Consider the following 23,233-nt stretch of genomic DNA (forward strand, 5'->3'; position numbering starts at 1 on the left):
GATGTGGTCACCTGGGTTGGTCAGAGCCACTATGATGATTACTGGAATAAGAAAATTATTATAGAAATTAGATCTTACACAAATATAGGAGGCACTGGGGAAGGGGAAGGTCTGGTTTATAGTTGGGCAAGAGTCACTTATTAGTCCTGAAGCACTAGCTTATGAGGACAAATTGCAGCTTACAGGAACTCTGAAAAGCCAAGGATGTGTAGTCACTGAAGGAGACCATGAAGAAAGCTAATGGAAAGGTCCATGGGGAGTTGTTGCTTCTAGGTATCTACCACCTCCACAGGGCCATCGCCAGGGATCTGGGTGTGGAGGACAAAAGAGATAGTACAAAGTGGGATTTGATAAGCATTTCTGCATCTGCCCATAATAACTTTCCTAGAGGAAGGATCACTGCTTTACTTCATTTGTCCAAGTCTCACACATGTTCTCTTTTTGCCAACTCTAACCTAGAAAGTTGTTTTTAAAAACAAAAGAAAGTTGTCTTTATTTATTTATTCATGAGGGGCACAGAGAGAGAAGCAGAGACATAGGCAGAAGGAGAAGCAGACTTTCCATGGGGAGCCTGATGCGGGACTCAATCCCAAAACCCCAGGATTACAATGTGACCCGAAGGCAGATGCTCAACCACTGAGACATCTAGGTGTCCCTCTAATCTGGGAAGTTATAGGAAGAGGGATTTTGGAAAATGCAGGTTCTATCTTAACCAAGTTAACATAGCTCAATACAGCAGAAAAGTGAAGAAAGTGAGGGGTTAGCTCTGTGCTCTCTAGAAGAGAATTTCAGACAGAGGAAGCAGCATGTGCAATGGTCCTAGCAAAACGCTCAGGCAATTTAACTATTCTTTGTCATAGAACTTTCTAAAGTATGTCTAAGTTATACTATGTTACCTGTATTGATAGGCTGAAAACCACAGCCTAGTGAATTATATAGAGAGCACTCAGCAAATGATTGCTGAATGTAGCCATCCCTAATGCAATTTCCATATCTGAACAAACCCAGCCCTCCTTGAGTGAAGAGATGGCCATAGAGCCTTGAAAAAGGAAGCATGAATTGTGTAAAAATATAGAAGGTAGGCTCCTAACTCTTTATGCTAGCCTTCCCCAAGGGACCTGTGTCTTTTCTACAGGGTAAATATACCTCTGAGGAATTACTAGGCATTGGCCTTAATTAAACTCTAAATCCTAGGACCCAAAACCTCCTGTAGCCTAACAGATAGAATGAGAACCATTGAGTCTACTTAGAGGTCAAGCGATAAATGGAATTTTGACTTAATTGTGTTTCATAGTAAGTTCAGTAGAAACTCTGAATCCATCCTGGAATTTCTGAATAGTGTTGGAAACATAGTCTCGGTAATTCACAGAATCCATACATTGGCCTCCTAACCCATGAAGAAGGAGCCAAATAGGAAAGGCTGAGGGGAAGCCCCTATGGTCCCCCTTCCCTAGCAAAATAGTAAATCAAAAACAGTCATGTCCCTGGGGACAGTCATTGAGATGGGTGTCTTTATCAAAGAACTGGGGGATACCAAGATAATGATTCCCACCACATCCTTCATACCTGCCAGTTTGTACAACTCCAGAGCACCATTTAGATTAATAATGTAGCATGATTGACTCTCCCAGAGCTATCTGACATGGTGACCCCGAAGAGGCCCTCTAATTATTCAGTTTGCCTGATAGAGAAGATACAGGACATTTGGAACCATACTATCCTGCTAAAATTGCCAGTGTCCTCTAGAGTAAGAGGTTAATACATTAGAGATGATCAGAATCACTGATCTCTGAGAAAAAGCAGTCTCTTTCCCATCAGAATGTGGAGAGTTCATGATCTGAGATTTCCACTTCACTTTATACATGAAGAAAATGAAATCAGAGAACAAAGTGACCATCCAGGCTCACACACCCACCAAGAAGCAGTGCCAGGTCTAAATCCCCTCCTGGTCTCCTACCCTGTGTCAAAGTACCTGGGGTTCCCTCAAATTCATGCTGAGGTGGAAAGCGCAGGTTGTATAGACTTTAAGCTAGAAGAGAATATGTTTTCTGGGAAAGACAAGAGAGAGACAAAAATAAAAATCAAGAATTGACTACCAGCCATGAGTGATGTTCAAGATGCAATTTCTTCCCAAATCTGACATCATTTGGGAGCTTATTTTCAGTTGAATGTTGTTTGGAGTCAGTGGGGCTAGTACCGAGGGAACACAGTCTACATATGCCTTTTCCTCTTTAGTTTCCAAGAAAGCAGATGGTCACAGCCAACTCCCCAGGTGCCCAAGTGTGCAGTCTAAAGTTCTCCAGGTTTGGGAACAGGCCCAATCCCACAGACTCATCATCTGGGTAGGGAGGTGATTCAATCCAATGACACTGGCCATAACGATTTGAGAGTCTTTTATGATGTGGTCCAACTGTACATCAGGGACTTGGCCAAGATGTAAAGGGATTTTTTTTAAGACTAGCCCCCCTCATTTCCAAATAAATAGAACATTTGAAACATTCTCTAAACCACCTGGGTCCTGGGATTGAATTTCATCATGCACTTTATAAAATACAAGTCTTAGAAATAACACACCACATTATCAATTAAGGATGTATTCAGGTCCTATGACCATGCACTCTCAGAGTAGAGAGGAAGGTTAATGAGAAGGAAGAGTGGTGCAGAATGCTCTCTGAGGTTATCTCTGAATGGAGAAAGTCAGCTAGGGTCTCTGCGAAGCTTGAGAAGACTGGAAAGAGTCCCAGAGCATGTTCTTTAAAGCCAGTGGGCTCTGGCTGTTTCCTGCTTCTGGCTGGGCCAAGGGAGGGATGGAGTCAACATTGACACCAGTAGTCACAACACTCCAAAGAGATGATGGCTGTCTCTACAACAAGCTCCCCCCTGGGGACGTGTTTGCATTAGGTCGTGGGGACCCTAGGGTGACAAAGAGTAAGTCCCAAATAAACTGACTTCATCTTCGCTAGTCTTAACTGGTGCTTTGCTGCTCCTCTCCTGCCCAACTCATATCCCACTTCCCATTATAAAGGTGTCAATGTGTGTTTGCGTCAATGGGTGTCAGTGGGTAATCCACACAAAGCCTAATGTTCTCATGGTCCTGTACCTATAAGATGCCACATCAAAGAAACGTGGGTCTCACTCTGAAAGCTTTGAATAATAATAGTTGCATTGCTGATTTTGTCAAAGGTACAACACTGGACAATTTGCATAGCATCCCACCCAGAAATCCTTCTGAGAAATCACCTGTAGATGTTCTTTCCTCCGCTCAAAGTTTCATCCTCCTGGAAAATATTGAAAGTCCACCTCCTTCTCCATCTCTATCTCCCTCTCTCTGCACCCCAATGCTTCTCTGGTTTGCTGTTGACTCAGTCCCATACCACTCATGCCCCCTTAACCTGTCATCTTGCCACCACAGGAAGCCCAATGGGAGTGTGGTCTGGATCGCTGCTCTGCTCTGTGTCTCCTGGAAGCAGCCATCATTTTATTCATGTTGTATCTCTCTGCCTGCTCAGAAGCTCCATGGAGTTAGGACTGCACCTAACTGCTCTCTCTGCCCACTCTCATAGCCTGACAGCAATTAGTATAAGGTAAAGGCACCGTGAATGTTTGTTTCTGCAGCAAAGCCACAAGGAGATAGAGGACAGGGATTTTTTTCTGCTTACCTGTCTTGAAATTCTGACCATTAGCACCTACCACCACTCACCCACAGAACACCGGTAAACTAGTGTATTGATTTCCTAGGCCTGTTATAACAAATAACCACAAACTTGGTGGCTGAAAACAACATAAATACATTCTTTCACAGTGCTAGAGGTAAGAAGTATAAAATCAGGGTGTTGACAGAGCCATGCTCCCTCCCCAGGCTCTAGGGGAGACTCCCTCTTCCCTCTTTGAGCTTTTGATAAGCTTTTTCCAGCATACCACCCATCTCTGCCTCCATCCCCATAGCACCTCTTCCTCTGTGACTCTGTTCTGTTCATATAGCCTTCCTATAGGAATACCAGATTTAGGGCCCATCCTAATCTAGTATAATCTGATCTTAACCTAACCAATTATACCTACAAAGACCCTATTTCTAAAGGAGCTCACATTCAGAGATTCCATGTGGACATGAATTTAGTGGGGACAACCTGGCATGCCAGGAAATGAAAATACAGCATTTTGAAGAAGACAGATGAGATGCTGCTTCTTTCTGTGATCTACTCTGCCATATGGTGAACATTGCCTTGTTGCAAGCAGTATCTAAGTGTTTCAAATAATAAAAACTTTATATAGTACATCACACAAGAAATTCCTATCCCATCAGCCTCTAGGCCATGCTAGAATAGGTTTATATCCCATGTCTCTCCATCCTGAGGGCTTACAGAAGCCACCATTACAGTTTTCTGTCTCCTGGAAGCTAGTTCACACTTGGTGTGGTCTGAAGCTCGCATAGTTTATAATTGGGAGGGCCCAGTTAGGAAAAAAGAATACAAAATCATGCATATAAAATTAGTTTCAAGAGTGAATATTTATTTAGCGTGAGAAAATAAATCACCATAAGCTATAAATTTTTAAAAGCTGGCAAAGACTACAAAATCCTCAATTTTTGTTTTTATTAGTTAGCTTTTTACCTACACTTTTGGCTGCATGGTCTTTTATGACCCCTTCATAGAATAATAAATTTGTAATATTTTCTGCAGAAGGAATAGAAAGATAATTGAGTAAGTCTTCCTCCAACACGGACCCTTCAAATTTGTTTTTATAATGGATAATTTAGAGAAAGTCTCAGCTTCACACCTTGTTATTAAGAATGTCCTATAAATTTTCAGGATTATCGTCAAATCGAGGAAAAATCTCTACAAAGTTTCTTTCATATATGAGCTATATAAGATTTTAGGACATTTCCAGTTTTATTGTGTATGACTCATCTTAAATATTTTTTGAATCAATGTCATTCATTAACCAGTTTGACATTCGTGTTCTTGTATGTTGTATAGAGTTTAACGTTATTTAAAAAAAGAAATCTTTCACCAAATCAAGTTGAATGAAATTACTGCTCATTTCAAAAGGGCACAATGAAAGAGCACAATGAATTCATCAAAATGAAGCCACTATTGACCTTTGACTTTTGTGTGTTCTCTTAAAAGTACAGATTAGCTTATTCTTTATTATTTTTGTCTTTTTTTTTTTTTTACTTCTCTAACTTCTGTTTAGGAGTGTCCTGAGCCTCATCATCTTCTCTTTAGCCTCCTTGTCAACTTCACTCTCTATATTTTCATGGCCATTATGATTCTTTACTCATCATCCAGTATGACCAGCAGTGATTTTGGTTAGCCTGTGACAGTTTTTGACACTTAAAGTTTCAACCAGTATTTCTTTTTTTTCAGTTTACATTTTTTGGCTTCCATGGAGATAATTCCTTCTCATAAGATGTGAATTCAGGTATGCTTAATAATTTTGAAAAAAAAAATATGCCCTGATTTTGGATTTGTTTTTGTATATCAAGAAAAAATGCAAATGCATTTTTTAATTGCCTCTATATTTTATTGAGCTACATAATTATAGAACCAAATCATTTTTAGGGATCCCTGGGTGGCGCAGCGGTTTGGCGCCTGCCTTTGGCCCAGGGCGCGATCCTGGAGACCCGGGATCGAATCCCACATCGGGCTCCCGGTGCATGGAGCCTGCTTCTCCCTCTGCCTGTGTCTCTGCCTCTCTCTCTCTCTCTCTCTGTGACTATCATAAATAAATAAATAATTAATTAATTAAAAAAAAAAAAAGAACCAAATCATTTTTAAACTACATACAGCAACTTGTTAATGAATTTGTATAGAAATGTTGTCACTGAAATACTTTCCCATATGGCCTATTTTGTGGCATTGGTGATGATTTTAAGTACAATTTCTTCTGGAACCATCTCACATTTTGGGAGAACCAGATGTGTCAGATATGTAAGATCAGATACACTAAGAGGGGACCTGAGACATTGATATGCAAAAGATAGGAGACTTGACACTGACATGCCCACTGTTGGTGGTACTGACCTAGGTCTGTGCCCTGTGACTGCCGGGATGTCCATACATTCTGCTTAATGCCAGGGGCATTTGTAATTATACATGCTGCCTTGTTTACTACATTCCTAATGGACTTCCATTAATTTTGAGTAGGTGCCAAAGAAAACCAAATCTACCACTTAAAATTTTAAACATCTGATCATTTTAAATACTTCCCACAGACTAGCTTCTGGCCCCAGGGATTTCAAATATTGTTTCTCTCCCATTGTCCATCTACTTCTGCTGCACAGAATAGCACAGAAGCTCGTACTGGGATGTTACCGCTGGCTCTGCTAGGAAGAGTAAGTAGTAGGAATAGTTCTGGAAGGCTTTTCTACACCAGGATGGCTATCAGAACTTCACTATACATGAAGGGGCTGTGATTCACAACAATTCATCTCACTAACCCCAAGTCAAAGGCAGTCCCAACCCAGCTTCCCCTCAACCAAATAAACCCCAGCAATGCCTGCAGCCTTCTAACGCCAGAGGAAGTATGACATATTGGAAGGAATAACAAAGAGGAAGTGGCCTGTACTGATTTAAGTGAAAGGGCTTACTTTTGAACATTGTACAGATTTATACGACCATGAAGCACATTGCTGGAGGCCCTCTTGGAAGGCACTGGGACAAAGGAACCCTGGGAGGCCCCCTTGGAAGGCACTGGGACAAAGGAACCCTGAAGCTTGAGGTTAATCTCAGGGTAAATTCATGTCTTCTTAGCAGTCATAAATACTCTTCACTTGAGGGGCACCTGGGTGGCTCAGTTGGTTAAGCGTTTGCCTTAGGCTCAAGTCATGATCCCAGAGTCCCAGAATTGAGCCCCACGTCATCGGGCTCCCTGCTCAGCAGGGCGTCTTCTTCTCCCACTCCCTCTACCCCTCCCCCTGCTCCTTCTCTCTCTCTTTGTCTCAAGTAAATAAATAATATCTTTTAAAAAGTACTCTTTGCTTGGATTCTGGAAGAAAATTAAATGCTCAGGCCTACTCCTTTCCCAGTCTAATGTTTATCTACAAAGATACTTTATATGTTAAACGATTGGGACTTGGGAGGCAGGAAAGCTGCTCATCACATGCTGATAGATAAGTGTTCTGGTTTCTTTGTAAGTGACTGAGCCTATGATCACACCCAGTCCATTCAATCTATATTGCTCAATTACCACACCCCACAACCATCTTCCATTCCAAGAAGATGTGGCAATAAGGACTCTTCAGAATCAAGACCACACCCCAGGGAACAGAGACTAAAGCTACTTTTAAGCTTTTAAAAAAATTAATTCAAGACATTTATTGATTGTCTATGTGCCATGTGCTGTTTCACATGCTGGAAATGGAAGAGTGAGCAAGAGTGAGTTTCTGCTCTCATGAAGGTTGTGGGTTAATACATGGGGAAGGATGGAAACTGGGAGAGAACAGACAATAACCAAATAGGTAAACAGAGATAAGGATATGAGAAAACATAATGTTATGTGATAAGAAACATGGAGGAAAATAAAACATGGGAATCAGCGGGGGGAGGTTGCTACATTATGTAGCATAATTGGGAAAGGTCTCTCTGGAGATGATATTTGAGATTAAAAATAAATATTAGCCATAAATAATCAAGATATAGGGGTATTAATGATAGAGAAAGCAAGTGCAAGGGCTCTGAGGCAGGAATAAGCTTGGTTATAGTTAAAGAACAGAAAGACAGACAGTGGGGCTGGAGCAAGGTGAGGAGAGTGGAAGACATGGCCTGAGAGGTAGGCAGTAACCGACCCTGGACAGCTGTCAGCCACAATACGGAACTAGGTTTATGCTGGGTGTGCTGAGGAGCCACTGGGGGCAAGGGCTTTGAACAGGAGAGTGAAATGGTCTGGTTTATGTTTTCAAAAATCACTTTGGTTCACCGTATGGATACTTCATTATAGGACAACAAGAATAATAGCGGGGAGATCAGTTAGGTGATTATTTCACTAGTCCAGTTAGAATGTTCTTTTGTTTGTCTGGTTTTTGTTTTAAGAAGAAAGGAAATCAAACATTGTAAGTGGGAGAACTTCCACAAGGGAATTTGATTCATTCCTGAAGTTTTCAAACTATTTACCATTGAAGAAAGGAATAATGTCATATTCCCTTCATCATACATTCTCTCTTTCTTTGTCAAAATAAAGCTAATTCTTCAATGGCTCTTCCACCAATCCTCCCAGAACTCTGTATGAGTTCAGTACATGCCTCCTGACAGCCTGTTCTCTGCCTGCTGGGGGATTGTGTGTCCCTTTGGGGCTACCAAGTTGGCACAGAGAACACCCTAGCTGGAGAGACAGACACACGTAAAACTGAGAACACAAAATATGAAATGCTGTAGCAGGGGTTTTACTTTACAGAGGCAAGGCTGACTTCTGGCTACTTTGGAGTCCAAAAAGAAATAGGGGGTCAGTACATGGCACAGAATACACACAGAGTTGGTGTTCATATGACACAGAACCACCAACTGAGGGTTCGGGGGTAAGATGTGGCCTTGGGGAGGAGATTATCTAAAATAGGAAATACACTGGTCACCAGGGCCCCATATTGGACTGGGTGTGAGGGCTGGATGCTGTACATGACTACAGCCCTCGCCCCAGACTCAAGCACAGGATAGCTCAACTTGGAGCTTATTGGGTGGCAGGGCCTGACTGGGACATATTAAATAAGGGCCCTTCCTCTCTCAAGGAGCCTGAGTTGAGGGAAATCGAGATGGAGAGCAGGAAATTGGCCTTCGGATCAGGAAACGGTGGGAAGTAAAGCTGAAGGGACTTTGTACCCACCCTGTGTGTAGCTCCAATACCAAGAGGTTCGGGCTTTATTTTTTTAGGAGCCTCAACAGTTTTGAGCAGAAAGAGATGTGATTAGTAGCTCAACCCAGAAGATAAATCTTGCAGCATGTACATGTTAATTAGTGAGGGGAGAGCCAGAGGCAAGGAGATTAGTTAGAAGGCTAAAATGTATAGAGCAGACAAGTAGTGTGCTTCATGAGAGTCAGACCAAACACTGTTGCACATCTTCCATAACTTAGTGACCTGGATTGCAGTCCTGGCCATAATCTGCTGCGTGGCTTTGGTAAGCCTCTCCCCTTCTCTGAGCTCCCCTTGCCTTATCTGTATAATGAGGGGCTTGGATCAAAGGATCCTTTTCAGCTCTGCATTTCCATTCGCTCTTTGCAAATTCATTTCTACATTTGTGAGCACTTGTGAGAGACCGATAAGGCACTTTGATTGAAACCAGAGAGCCAAGGTGTCCAGGGAGACCTCACCAGGTTTCTCCAGATGTGGGCTATTACCTATTTAGCACTAAGGAACGCCAGGCAGCTCAAACGGAATATTCAGGAAAATGACTCCATAACTGGCCATTTTTCCTTGTAAGGTTAAATCAAAGCACGACAGGAATAAACTGTTCTCACAAGGAGATAATATTGTTTCTCCTGGCCTGGCAATGCACTGGACACAGCGCTTCTGCTGATCCTTGTCCAGTTCACCGATTGCAGAGGCTGTAACATATTTCCAGAGGCAGCCAGCCAGCTGTCCAGCAACTGGAGAGAAATGAAAGAGACAAATAATAGGGGAGTCTCATGCTTCCTTCCAGCTAAGCATCTCTTTGCCTCTCCGATGAAACCAGCAGCCAGGAAGACAAAAGCAAAGAAGAAAACAAAACAAATCAAAAATAGGGCGGAAAGCAGGGAAACAGGAAAGATGTGAAAAGTGGAAAGCAGATCTTGGGAAAAGGCAGTGTGGTGCAGTGCACTGGGAGGAGCACGGAGTTCAGGGGAGACCTGCCCCACACCTCTGTGGTCCCGGGCATGGGACCACCTCGTCTCCTGGGAGCATTCTGGCTTTCACATTCTGGGGTTTGACCTCGCGGGTGTGGGTCAGATAATTTCCAGGGAGAAAAGAACATGTTTTGGGATCCTTAAGTCACACCAGCCTCCACATACATATGCCAGCACATGATGTCAGGCAGCTTGTTTGGCCTCCAGGAACCTCAGTTTTCTCTTCAGGAAAATGTGGAGAGCAGCGTCTACTGTATCTCATCAGATCTAACACACCATAAATTGTAAGATTCACCATTTTTGCTGTGCATTTAAAGAAAAACAAAACCCATGGGGCGCCTGGGTGGCTCAGTCTGTTAAGCATCTGCCTTCAGCTCAGATCATGATCCCAGGTTCCTGGGATTGAGTCCCACATAGGGAATCCCTGCTCAGTGGGGAGTCTGCTTCTCCCTCTACTCCCTCTAATCTTCCCCCCTGATCATACTCTCTCTCTCTCTTAAATATATAAAATCTTTAAAAAAAAAAAAAAAAAAAAGACAAACATGATCCAAAAACCACGATATAAGGTTCTCCTACCACATAGATTATAAGAGGAAGTTCCTCTTGGAGAATCTGTGAAATATGAATCAGGAAACATGACACAAGACCATGATGCACTCCAAAAATGAGACCCATCTGTGGGAAAATACCCAGCTAGTGTGGCACTAGACACATTTCAGGGAAAAAAAATCATATTTGCGATTATCATTATCATTCTCATCATTAAAAACTTGTCTGAGCCCTCTGCAATTTCCTAGGAAGTGGATTTTGTTGGTGTCACTGTGCTGTGTCCCGTTTCCCTTCTCTACAATGACTCCCTCCATCCTCTAGAATGCTTAGCAAATATCCACTAGTGCATTGGAGTGCTAAGGGCTTCATGGGCGCTGATCATGATCAGCTGATGCCCTGACTCATCCTATGTGCCTAGAAAGAATGCAGAAACCAAGATGCTCCTGTTGAAAAGAAGGGCTGCTTCTTGGGCTGCTGAAAGAGTTAAGACCATCATTTGGACTCCTAACCATCAGTTTCTGCTGCTCAAATAGGGACCAAAAGATAACCAGCCTCTCCAGTGATTTTAAGCTTCATATGCTTTTTTTTTTTAATTTTTTTTTTTATTGGAGTTCAGTTTGCCAACATTTATGATAACACCCAGTGCTCATCCCGCCAAGTGCTTTATTTTTATTCCTTCTCCCCTCTCACATTTTTTAAGTTTTTATTTTCTTTTAAAGATCTTTCCTTAATCATTTCATAACACATATATGTGTATATGTAAATATATATTTTTTGCCTTCATGTTCTTAGCTTTTTAATTCTTATTTTTACTTTTAAAAAGTCCCCCTTTTTACCTTTTTAACCTCATAGGTCATGGCCTATAATCATCATCATTTACCTCTTGATTTTCATATTTTTTTTCATTATTTGGTTTTGGGTGGGCCTTTTATTTTAAATCTTGTCCAGACTATCTCATTATTATATTTAAATTCTAAGCCTTTCATTTTACTTGATTTTTAATTCTCTTTGTTTCTCATGGATGTGCTTTCACTTAAAAATAAGATCATTGAAATTTAAAATTATCTCCATTTCCTACTTCATTTTTTTTTCTTCATCTATCTCTCCCTTAACACGCTTTTTTCCTTTTTAATGTGTTCTTATAATGACATTCAAGAACCATAATCCCTGGGTCATGTAAAAAAGGGGAGTTCATCAGATATAAAAGATGTATATACATAACCACAGGTATATGTATGTACATACATATATACGTCCACCCTACAAATTCCAATGAAACAGGCAAAATAATATATGGTGTTAAAAGTCAAGATAGTAATTACTCTCACTGGGGGATGAGGGACAATCCACATTACAGATGGGTCATTGGATGCCTTTGAGATACGGATGGACGTAGGAGAAATTGTAGAAAGATGTGGAGGGAAAAAGCCTTAACTCCTCCTATGCTAGTAAGGATGATTTATTTCCTTTGTCCTCAAATCTTTGAATATTCCAGAACCTATAGGTTAGCCCTGCCCAGGGCCACATTTCTGTTCGAACAAACACTATTCCTGATGTACTTGCAAGCTCACTCATTCATCTGTCCCACCAATACTGATTGGCTGTCTGCAGTACTTTGAACAATATCTGGTGTGAAGTAAATAGCAGATATAAACAAGATGTCACACTGTGTTTTCATAGCCTTTTCTTTTCTCTCTCCTTGCTAGATCCTAGGCTCCATAAGGAAAGGAGCATTGTCTGAGACAGAAGGGAGAGGCAAGGGAAGCACATGGGAGGGAACCCAACACATCAAAGTATATGAGTGCAGAGAGAGCTTGCGGAAAGCTGTCCAGGGCAGAGTTTCTTAAGTTGATATGTCTAAGACCTAGACAAATGGAGTGGGCAAAAACAGGGCAAGTGCTCGAAGCTAAGCTGCCCACATGTTTGAAAGACCCTCAGGTGAGAAGCATGGAACTCCTGAGGAACTAAAAAAGACTCAATCTGGAAAGTTCTCAATAGTTTACACCACCAGCACTTTAAACTCTATTGAGTTTCGTCACACTGCACCAACACATGTCACATGCCAAGGTTGGGCAGATAGCAGGAGGCCTCACCTGAGAAGAAAGTCCCCTTTGAGCAATGAGGAAGCTATGAACATCCACATGGGAGGAGCACAGGAACAGACCTGAGCCAGGCTTCTGACACCCTGTCTGCTATTATTCTTGTACTTTCAGGTTGCTCCATCAACTTTCCTGGTAGATTTCTAAGTGCTGCCTCTTGGTGTGGTTTTTCCCCATAACCTCCCCTTCCATGGTGGTCTAAGAGAAATAGGGTTAAACTCCCTCACTGAGTACAAAACTTAGACTGAGTAGAGCACACCCACCCAAAGTATTGGAACCCAAAGTACCCCTGGGCTTTGGACCCACCAGAAAAGAGCACGGGGGCCCAGGGAAGAGACTAAGACTGTTCTTCACTCCTTTTCCAAGTTCCCCAAGGGGAATAATAAGCTTTTCTGTATACAATAAACTCTAAAGCAACTGTTAAAATAACAAAACAAGGAGATACACTAATAAGCCAAAAAAGGAGATAAAATGGAATCATAAAAAAGCATTCAATCCAAAAAAAGAGGCAGAAAATAAGGGAAGAGGGAATGAAGAACAGATGGAACAAATATAAAACAAATAGCAAGATGACAGACTTAAACCTAAGCATATTAATAATCATATTAAATGTAAATGTCTGCATACACATAGATACACACTTATAAACAAAATTTAAGCAAATGAAACTTTAAAATACGTTTAAAAAGTCAATGTATCATGACCAGATAAGTCAATCCCAGGAATGCAAGGTAGTCTTAGCATTCAAAATATCAAAGTAGGGATCCCTGGGTGGCTCAGAGGTTTGACACCTTCCTTTGGCCCAGGGCATGATCCTGGAGTCTCGGGATCGAGTCCCGTGTCGGGTTCCCAGCATGGAGCCTGCTTCTCCCTCTGCCTGTGTCTCTGTCTCTGTCTCTCTCTCTCTCTCTCTCTGTCTATCACAAATAAAAAAATAAAAAATAAATTGTTAAAAAATATATCAATGTAATTCACTATATGAACAAATAAACTGAAATATATATACTAATCTCAATAGATGCAAAAAAAAAATCATTTGACCAAGTCCAACATCCATTTCTGATAAAAAAAAACTCTTAGCAAACTATGAAAAGAATGGAACTTCTTCAGTCTTCTATATAGGGCATCTATGAAAAACTTACAGTCAAAATGGTAAAAGACTGAATGCTTTCCCTCTTAAGTTCAGGAACAAAACAATGATGTTTACTCTTACCACTTCCATTCAACATTATACTGGGGCTACTTAAAAACATAATCAAGCAAGAAAATCAAACAGAGGGCATCCAGATTGGAAAAGATGAAATAAAACTATCTTTTTTCACAGATAATATAACCACCTATGTAGGAAATTTTACATACTCTACAAAAATAATATTATAATGATCACTGGGTGTTATATGTTGGAAAATTGAATTTAAATAAAACATTTTTTAAAAACCACTGTTACAATTACTGAGTTTAGCACGGTAGAAAAACTATCAACATCCAAAACTCAATTGTATTTCTATATGATAGCAATGAGCAGTTAGAAAAAATATGTATTTTAAAGATTTTATTTATCATGAGAGACACAGAGAGAGACAGAGACATAGGCAGAGGGAAAAGCAGGCTCCATACAGGGAGCTCAATGCAGGACTCGATCCCAGGTCTCCAGGATCACACCCTGGGCAGAAGGCAGGCGCCAAACTGCTGAGCCACCCACGCATCCCAGAATGCAATTTTTTTAAATGCAATTTATAACATAAAAATGTATTTTTATGAAATACTTATGGATTAGTATGACAAAAGCTGTGAAGAACCTGTACACTTAAAATAACAAAATATTGCAGAGGTTTAAATAAGACCTAAAACAATGGGAGATCTACCCTGTTCATAGCCCAAAAGACTCAATATTGTTTAGATGTTAATTTGTCCTATTTTTCTTATTTATTCAACACATCACAACCAAAATTCCAGCAGGATTTTGTTGCTATTTGTGTCTGTTTGTTTGTTTGTTTAGAATCAGCCTGCAGAACTTTACAGCAGGCTGATTCTAAAATTCATACAGAAATGTAAAGGCTTTAGAACAGCCAAAGAACAAAGTGCAGAGCTATCACTGTCTGATTTCAAGAGTACTTAGAAAGCTTCAATAATCAAAACAGTGTGATACGGGCATAAATAAATAAATCAATGGAATCAAATAGAGTCCAGAAATAGATGTGGACATATATAGATGACTGATTTTTTTTTTTTTTTTTTACAAAGAAGCAATGGCAATTCAATGGAGAAAGGATGGTCTTTTCAAAAAATGGTGCTGAGGAATTCACATGCAAAAAAGTACCATGTAGAAAATGAACTCCGATTCTAAGATAAAGAACTAAGATAAAGCCTAAACTATCTACTTGAAAAACTGTCTACCTGAAGTAAATTTAAGACTTAAATATGAAATCTAACTCCTGGAGGAAAACATTGGCAGTAAGCTTCTTGACGTTGGTCTGAGCAATCATTTTTTGGATATGACCCCAAAGCACAAGCAACAAAAGCAAAAACAAATAAATGGTACTACATTTAAAAAAAAATAAAAAGCTTCTGCACAACAAAAGAATCAACAAAATGGAAAAGTTACCTCTAGAATGGGAGGAAATATTTACAAGCCATATACTGATAAGCAGCTAATATATGAAATATACAAGGAATTTATGCAAATTGATAGCCAATAAAACAAATAATCTAATTTAAAAATGAGTAAAGAACCTGACAGACGTGTTTCCAAAGAAAAAAATGCAGGTACATAAAAATGTGCTCAGCATCATTAATTATCAGAGAAATGCAAATCAAAACCACAATGAGATATCATCTCATACCTGTTAGAATGGCTATTATCAAAAGGACAAGCAATAACAAGTATTGGCAAGGATGTGGGGCAAAGGGAACACTTGCACACTGCTGATAGGAATGTAAACTGGTATAACCATTCTGCAAAATTATATGGAGGTTCCTCAAAAAAAAATTAAAAATAGAACTAATATATGATCCAGCAATCTCACTTCAGGGTATTTATCCAAAGGAATTGAAATACAAATCTCAAAGAGACATTTGCACCCCACATTCATTGAAACATTATTCATAATGGTCAAGGCATTGAAACAACTGAAGTGTCTATTGATAGATGAGGGATACAGAAAATGTGAATAAATAGTTGTGAAATTTAAACTCTGAACTACAAAACTTTTAGAAGATAAAATGAGAAAAATCTTTGTAGCATTGGGTCAGGCAAAGATTTCTTAGATCTAACAGCACAATCATGATCCATAAAAAGAACAAATAAATAAATTGATAGACTCTGTTTAAAAAAAAAAAAAAATGAAAAGAAAAGCCACAGACTGAGAGAAAATATTCACAAAGGTAGATCTGATAAAGAACTTGTATCTGAAATACAAAAAGAACTCTCAAAACTCAATAATAAGAAAACAAAATATCAATTTACAAAAACAGAGAAGATTTGAGGGCTCCTGGGTGGCTCAGTCAGTTAAATGTCTGCCTTTGGCTCAGGAGGCAACCCCAGGGTCCTAGAATCCAGCCTCATGATTGCCAGGCTCCCTGCTCATCAGGGAATCTGCTTCTCCCTCTCCCTCTCCCCTCCCCCACTCATGTTCTCTCTTTCTCTCTCTCTCTCTCTCTCTCAAACAAATAAATAAAATATTTTTTAAAAATTAAAAAACAAGGGATCCCTGGATGGCTCAGCAGTTTAGCCCCTGCTTTCAGCCCAGGGCGTGATCCTGGAGTCCCAGGATTGAGTCCTATATTGGGCTCCCTGCATGGAGCCTGCTTCTCCCTCTGCCTGTGTCTCTGCCTCTCTCTCTCTGTGTGTCTCTCATGAATAAATAAATAAAATATTTTTTTTTAAAATTGAAAGGAAAAAAACTAGAAGATTTGAACATACACTGCACAAAAAAACAATATATGTACATCAAATAAGCACATGAAGAGATTCTCTAACATCACAGTCATAGGGAAACTCAAATGAAATGAAAAAAAAAAAAAAAACCCTGGTAAGATATGACTACTCATTGATTAGAATGGTTAAAATTAAAAAGACTGACTATACCAAATGTTGGCCAAGATTTGAAAAACTAAAATTTTCACACACTGGCAGTGGGAATGTAAAACGATATAAACACTTTGGACAAGAGTTTGGTAAAGTGTTGAGCATATAGCTACCATATGATCTGGCCATTCCACTTATTTACCCAAGAAAGAAAAAAAGTTAATCCATACAAAGACCTGTACAAGAATGTTCCCAGCAGTTTTCTTTGCAACAGCCAAACACTTTAAAAATCCCAAATTTCCATCAACAAACAAGTCAATGTTTATACAAACTGTAATATATCCAGGCAATGGAATATTACTCAGGGGTAAAAAAGAACACAAATATGGATGAATTCCCAAGCAATTATGCTGAGTAAAATGAGCTAGATTTTTTCAAAGAATATGCTGTATAATTGCCTTTATGTCAAGTTCCTTTAAAAGTAAATAAATTTCATAGTGACAGAAAGCAGGTCAGTGGAAGTCTGGGATGGCAGAGATTTAAGGTGAGGAGGACCAGAAAGAAAGGGATTATAAAAGTGGATGAGGAAACTTTTGGTGTTGATGGGTACATCCACTGTCTTGATTGTGAAATGGTTCTACAGATATACACATATGTCAAAAGTCTTTATTTAAATGCACGCAATTTATTGTATGGCAGTTATACCTCAATTTTTAAAGAAAGAGAAAAAAATCCTACAAAGGTTTCATCTCATCACACTGCCATTTTTGTTCTATTCCAACCCCTAAATGTGGCCCACAGTTAGGCCTACAACATATTCTGGCCTCGGCGATCCCATCTGTTCTCTCTTCCCTGTGTCTTCTACTGCTTCAGCCACAATGGCCTCCCTCCTCCTCCCTTTAAGCTCTTTCATACACCAAAACCTTTCACTTGTTTCTCCCTCTTCCCCAATGTATTCCCCTTACTGTCTCTCAGCTTCAGTGCACAGCACACCCATCACCCTGAATGAGGTCTTCTGGATGACTCAAATCAAATAGGTCCCACAGCACTATTCTTCACTGCCATGCAGGGCTTACTTACTTCCTTCATAACATTTATCACCATCTGACAGTAGCTTATCTATTTATTACTACTTGGCTACTATCTATCTCTCCTTCCTAAAAAGCAAATCTATACGTGAAGGGTAGAGACCTCTATCTTGTTCAATGCTTTACTCCCAGTGCCTGGATCATTCTCTGGTGTGTGATAGAAGCTTAGTAATATTTTTGAATGAATGACTAAATTCAGTATACTATTGAAGTCTTGAAAGTAAAAGCCAATGAAGTGTTCACTTTTCATTAAATTTTAATACTCTAGACATATAGGAGAGCTTGGTTTTAGAGCATTTATCTTCTGAATTCATACTCTTAATCCATCCATCTTTCTGACTTTCAGGAATGCTTACTTTTCTCTGTTTATAAGCCAAGATCAGCTTCCTTGACCTATATAAACTCCAGGATGCTTTCTGACTGGGTCTCCATGATTTATCAAAAACTCAAGTTTAAAATAAAGAATTCAGGAGAGATTCCTTGTCTAAAAATGGAGGGCACATGGAAACAAAAGCAAGTATTCTGACGTGATTGAAGTATTAGGGTTGGAGGGAAGAAATGATGTAACATTTTATGTTGACCTATGAGCCAAGCAAAACCACTGTGTATGGCAAATGGTGTTTATTTCCTTTCTCTAAAGGTAAAAACTGAGTAAGCCTTCTGATGTCAAAAATCCATATTCTTTCCAATAAGGGAAGTAGCTACAGGTAAAGCTAGAACAGAAGGAAGAATTCTGTTATCAGCCATGATAAGCTAAAGTATGCTACAATCTCAGTGTTTAAACACAAAAATGTTTTTATTTCTAGTTCACACAAAGCCCCTTGTCAATCCAAGTACCTATCTAGGACAGCTTTCCTCCACATAAGTTCATATTCAAGTATTCTTCAATTTTATGACACCTCCATTTAGACACATACTTTCATAATCATTGGAACAAAGGAAGTGGAACCATGGAGAATAGATCTCCAGCTCTCAAACATTTCCACCCAGAAATGACTTACATTGATTCTACTCGCACTTTATTAGCCAAATCAAACTTCATGGTCTTGGCTAATCTCAAGGGACTGGAAGGACAGTCACTCCATGTACCTGGAAGGAGGAGACCAGAAATACTAGTGAGTGGCATGGTTTTGTCAGGTTTCAATAATGGAGGACCTCCGAGCTTCAACTGAAAAGAGAGGACCTTACATGGTTAGCCAGCGTACAGCCAAGGAAGGTTTGGAGCATTGAGTGGCAGTATCAAGAATTAGGACTTTATTAGGGCCTAAAAACCAGGGATCTTTAATCCCATGCAGCCTGATTTCAACCTGTGAATATCTAGAAATATTAATGGTGTTTATGCCTGTGAGCACACAGGCTTATGTATCTAAGCATTTACATTTAAGGTAAAGACCCATATCATCTTGATGTAAACAAGGATTAGCACATGTCTATCTGCCAGCTCTGCAGGTGGGAACTTTCTAGTCACATCCCCACCTCTAGCCAGTTATTACTGCCCATACCCCCAGCACTGCCAAAACATCTTCCAAACAGCTGGAGGTTCTACTTGCTGACTTTGCAAAAGCCCCTCTTAAATTCCTCTTTTCTTAGAAAGTGACTCTGGCCAAGTACTGAAAAGTTCACACCAGATGGGATGCATTTACACAGAACCAGGGCCAAAGAACACCCATCTCTTTGTGCGTGGTCACAGTCTGGGCAGAAAACATCCTCTGAGGCTCTGCTTTTCACACCTGTCAGATAGAACAACTCTGTGTGAGCATGCACTTTGGTGAAAGAGATTTTCCTGATTAAGGAAATATTTTTAAACAAATATACAATTAGGCTTTTTTTCCTACTACAATGTCATTCCCTTCTTCCTCATGATCTTGAATCAAAGCCAAAAAGATGTTCTCTAGTTATATGTCTTTGAAAGTTGGAGCTTGGATCTGTCCATTCCCTATGGAATTTATGAGAGAAATATGTTCTGACTACAGTCACATGCCAGTTATGGTCATTTCTTTCTCCAGGGCTTTTCTGTGGGGCTAGAATATTCATCTTCAAGTTCAGGCCTCTCCTATTTGGAAGATGTCATGCCATAGCCTGGGTTTCCTGGGAAGTGGGCTCTGAGAAGTAAATAGCATGCAGGGTGTCTAGTAGGGCACACTCAAAGGGAAGGGGAAAAAAGGGTGCAAGATGGGGAAGAAGGAAAAGCCATGCTGCAGAGAAGGCTTCCGCTGACTCCATAGGGGGCTCAGAAGCTGGAAAGGCCCTTCAGCATTGTCCACTTCACAACACAAGCAGAGGGTTTTCTGCATCAGGTACCCATTGGGTGCAGGCTACCCCAGAAAGGAGGAATGGTTTTGGATGAGGAACTCTATCCAGTGCAGGGCAATTTCAGGAGAATGTCAAAAAACATTTCCTACCACTAAGGAACAAAATCATTTATTGCTAAAGGGGGATCTAGGTGGAACATTATACTATCCCCTATTCATTTTGTATTCATGGTTAGAGTTCAAGTTTAGGCTAGGTGATGTCATAGGGCAACACTTGACCAAAAGAGCACTAGACAAAGATCAGTGATCTTCAGTCAAGCTGAATTGAGTAACTGAGGCAATCATAGGGGTGCTGCACCTCAGTAAAGATTAAGGACTCCAGTCAAGCCCTTGATGTTTGTGATCCTTCCCTAAACTCCATAACATACAGCCCATGGCCACTTACATGCTGGTACACACTGGAATAGATTTGTCTCACCCTGACACTTGTGGTCCCTTTCCTGAAAAGCTGATGTCAGCTAACAGCCCACTGCTGTAGACCACCCGTGTACCTTTAAATCAGGCCAACTCACCCACAGCCATCAACATGGATAATCACAAGTACTCTAGCCTGTTTTACTTTGCTCAGGATCTTACACTTCCAGATGCCAACATTTGCCTGGTTTGAAGATTTCCTTCATCCTGTTGGCCTCTGGGAAGAGCTAAAGGAATGTGAATTTCCTAACTGGGGTCCTCATCCTCCCTGTTTCTGGCTCACCATCACTCTTTTAATTCTTCATCTCTTAGACATGTCAAGGAGCCTCCGCATTGCAAACTTCAAGATAACCTGGCATTGTGGCTTGAATTATGCCATCCAAAAATAACATGTTAAAGTCCTTTAAAAAAGAACCTGACAATACCTAAAATGTGACTTGATTTGGAAATCAGGTCTTTAAGAGGTAATCAGGTGAAAATGAGGTCATGAGGGCAGGCCTAATCCAGTATGACTGTGTCTTTATAAAAAGGGGGAATTTGGTCATCCACACAGGGCAGATTCATGTGAACAGGAAAGCAGAGATCAGGATGATTGTCTATAAGTCAAAGATTACTAACAAACCGTCAAAAGCTAGAAGAGAGGTATGAAAGAGATTCTCTCTCACACCAACCCTACCGACACCTTCCTCTTAGACTTCTAGCTTCCAAAACCATGAATCTATACAAGTCTGTTGTTTAAGCCACCCATTTTCTGGTACTTTGTTAGGACAGCCGAAGCAGACTAACCCACTTGAGAATCTCATCTACTCATAGCCTGCATCCTGGTCATCATTCCAGACAGGCCTACCACAAGCCCCCTGAGACAGGGAAACCAGACATTATGCCAGGGTCACAAGGTCAACAAGTAAAAGAGATGACAATAGTACTTTAGAAGCTAGGTCATCTGCAAATCAAAACCGCAGCGAGCTGTCACCTAACACCCATCAGAATGGCCACTACTGAAACCAGATAATAGCAAGGGTTGCCAAGGATGTCGGGAAATTGAAATACCTATGAACTGCTGATGAGAATGTAAAACGGTATACCATGGAAGACAGTATAAAGGTTTCTCAACAAATTGAAGTAGAATTACTTTATGACCTAGCAATTGTACTTCTGGGTATAGATCCAAAGAAATTGAAAACAGGATCTTGAAGAGATACTTGCACACCCATGTTCACTGCAGAATTATTCACAACAGCCAAGAAATGGAAGTAGAACAAACACCCACCCACAGATGAATGGATGAACAAAATGTTGTATGTACACACAATGGAGTGTCCACCCACAAAATTAAGGGAATCCTGTTATGTGCTACAATATGGATGAACCTTGAGGAAATTATACTGAGTGAAATAAGCCAGTCACTAAAAGACAAATCACTGTATGATCTTACTTACATGAGATATCTAGAGTAGCCAAAACCATGGAAACAGAAAGTAGAGGGGTGGTTGCCAGGGGTTAGGGGAAGGGCAGAATGGGGATTTAGTCAATGGGTATAGAGTTTCAGTTTCTCGAGGTGAAAAGTTCTGGAGATCTGTTACACAATAATGTGAATATAGTTAACACTACTAAACTGTACACCTAAAAATTAATAGAATAAACTTTATGTTATGTGGTTTTTTAACCACAATTAAAAAGAAAAAGAAAGAGAAGCTGGAGGCCAGGTCATCTGGCTCCTGGCCCAGCACTCTTTGGGGCAGCATGCCACCTCTCCCTGCCTGCAGGATCCACCCAGGGAAAATGCCATAGGTACATGAAAACAGAGATTGGGGTGACAGATCTAGAAGCCAAAAGAATGCCAAAGACTGTCATCAAAGCATCCCATGTGAATGCTTTGCAAAAAGACAAGGGACAGACTGGTCATCCAACAAAAGTGCTGCCCGTCCTTTGGAGCCAGGAAAACAGGAAAAGGAGCATTCATTGAACATCTACTGGGGGAGGGGGGTGCTCAAAGTATACATAATCTTCTGAGCAACACTGGTGATGGTTCTCATTTCTCCAACATGTAGATGAGGAAGCTGAGGTGCAGGGGGTGAAGGGACCTGTTCCAAGTCCCCCAGCTGGCAGGAGGCTGACCTGGGACCTCCTCCCTCCACCACCGTTGCCTGTTTGATGACTACTTAGCAAAACCACTTGGCTTACAGAGCTCTTAGGAGCCTTTCAAAGGGGTAACTGGAACTCTCTCTCTCTGCCACACACACTTATCTGTGTGTTCATCTGTTGTTTTTCTTTCTTCTTTTTTCTGGAAGAGAAAACTGATCAGCTAGTGAAAAATATTTTTCTTAGAGATCATTCAAGGTATTTGGCAATTTGGATTGCCAAATATCGCAAAAGAGAAAGAAGTATGATGTGGGGCTGAGGGTGAAGGTAAACATTCAGCCAGTCCTAAGAGGCTTGGGAAAAGCTTCCAGCATGGCTCCCTTGCCACCACCCCAGATGCTCACACAGCCTTTTGGGTTGGCAGACCCTTGGGAGCCTGCACCAGGGTGGCCAAGGCCACCTCTTGCCAATCTCGGTTACCCTCTCAAATCCTGCCCACTGAAAACAAACCCACCGCCCCCACTCGCAAGCCTTGGTGTGTTCGAATTTCTTTCCCTCTTGCCAAAACCTGATTTCCTGTTTCTAAGAAAAAAAACTTTTAAAATACCCCTTTAAAAAATCTCCTTAAGGCAGCTTACACATCAAAGAACTCTTAGAAAGTAGGGTTCTGTTTGGTTAAGTACACATGAATCAGAAAAAAATCTGATTAAATTTCCCCTTTTAAGTGCTAGGATTTTTACTACACTCGGGCAAAAGGTTTTTGGACAAAGCATAGATTCTTGGGGGCCACAAGGAACATTCATTTCATCTAGTATGCTCATTGCAGAGATAAGGACCCCAAAACCCAAGG

The 23,233-nt window shown here is 40.5% G+C and overlaps 1 long non-coding RNA gene across 1 annotated transcript in view; it reads right to left on the reverse strand.

Annotated features, from left to right (window-relative positions):
• LOC121499272 overlaps nt 1-23,233 on the reverse strand; it is a 106,159-nt gene that overhangs the window by 52,701 nt on the left and 30,225 nt on the right. The window contains exon 2 of the long non-coding RNA XR_005990081.1: nt 18,577-18,664. This is a non-coding gene — a long non-coding RNA (uncharacterized LOC121499272). The remainder of the gene's footprint in view (nt 1-18,576; nt 18,665-23,233) is intronic.

The sequence above is a fragment of the Vulpes lagopus genome, chromosome 10, assembly GCF_018345385.1.
Source record: "Vulpes lagopus strain Blue_001 chromosome 10, ASM1834538v1, whole genome shotgun sequence".
Classification (NCBI taxonomy): Eukaryota; Metazoa; Chordata; class Mammalia; order Carnivora; family Canidae; genus Vulpes; species Vulpes lagopus.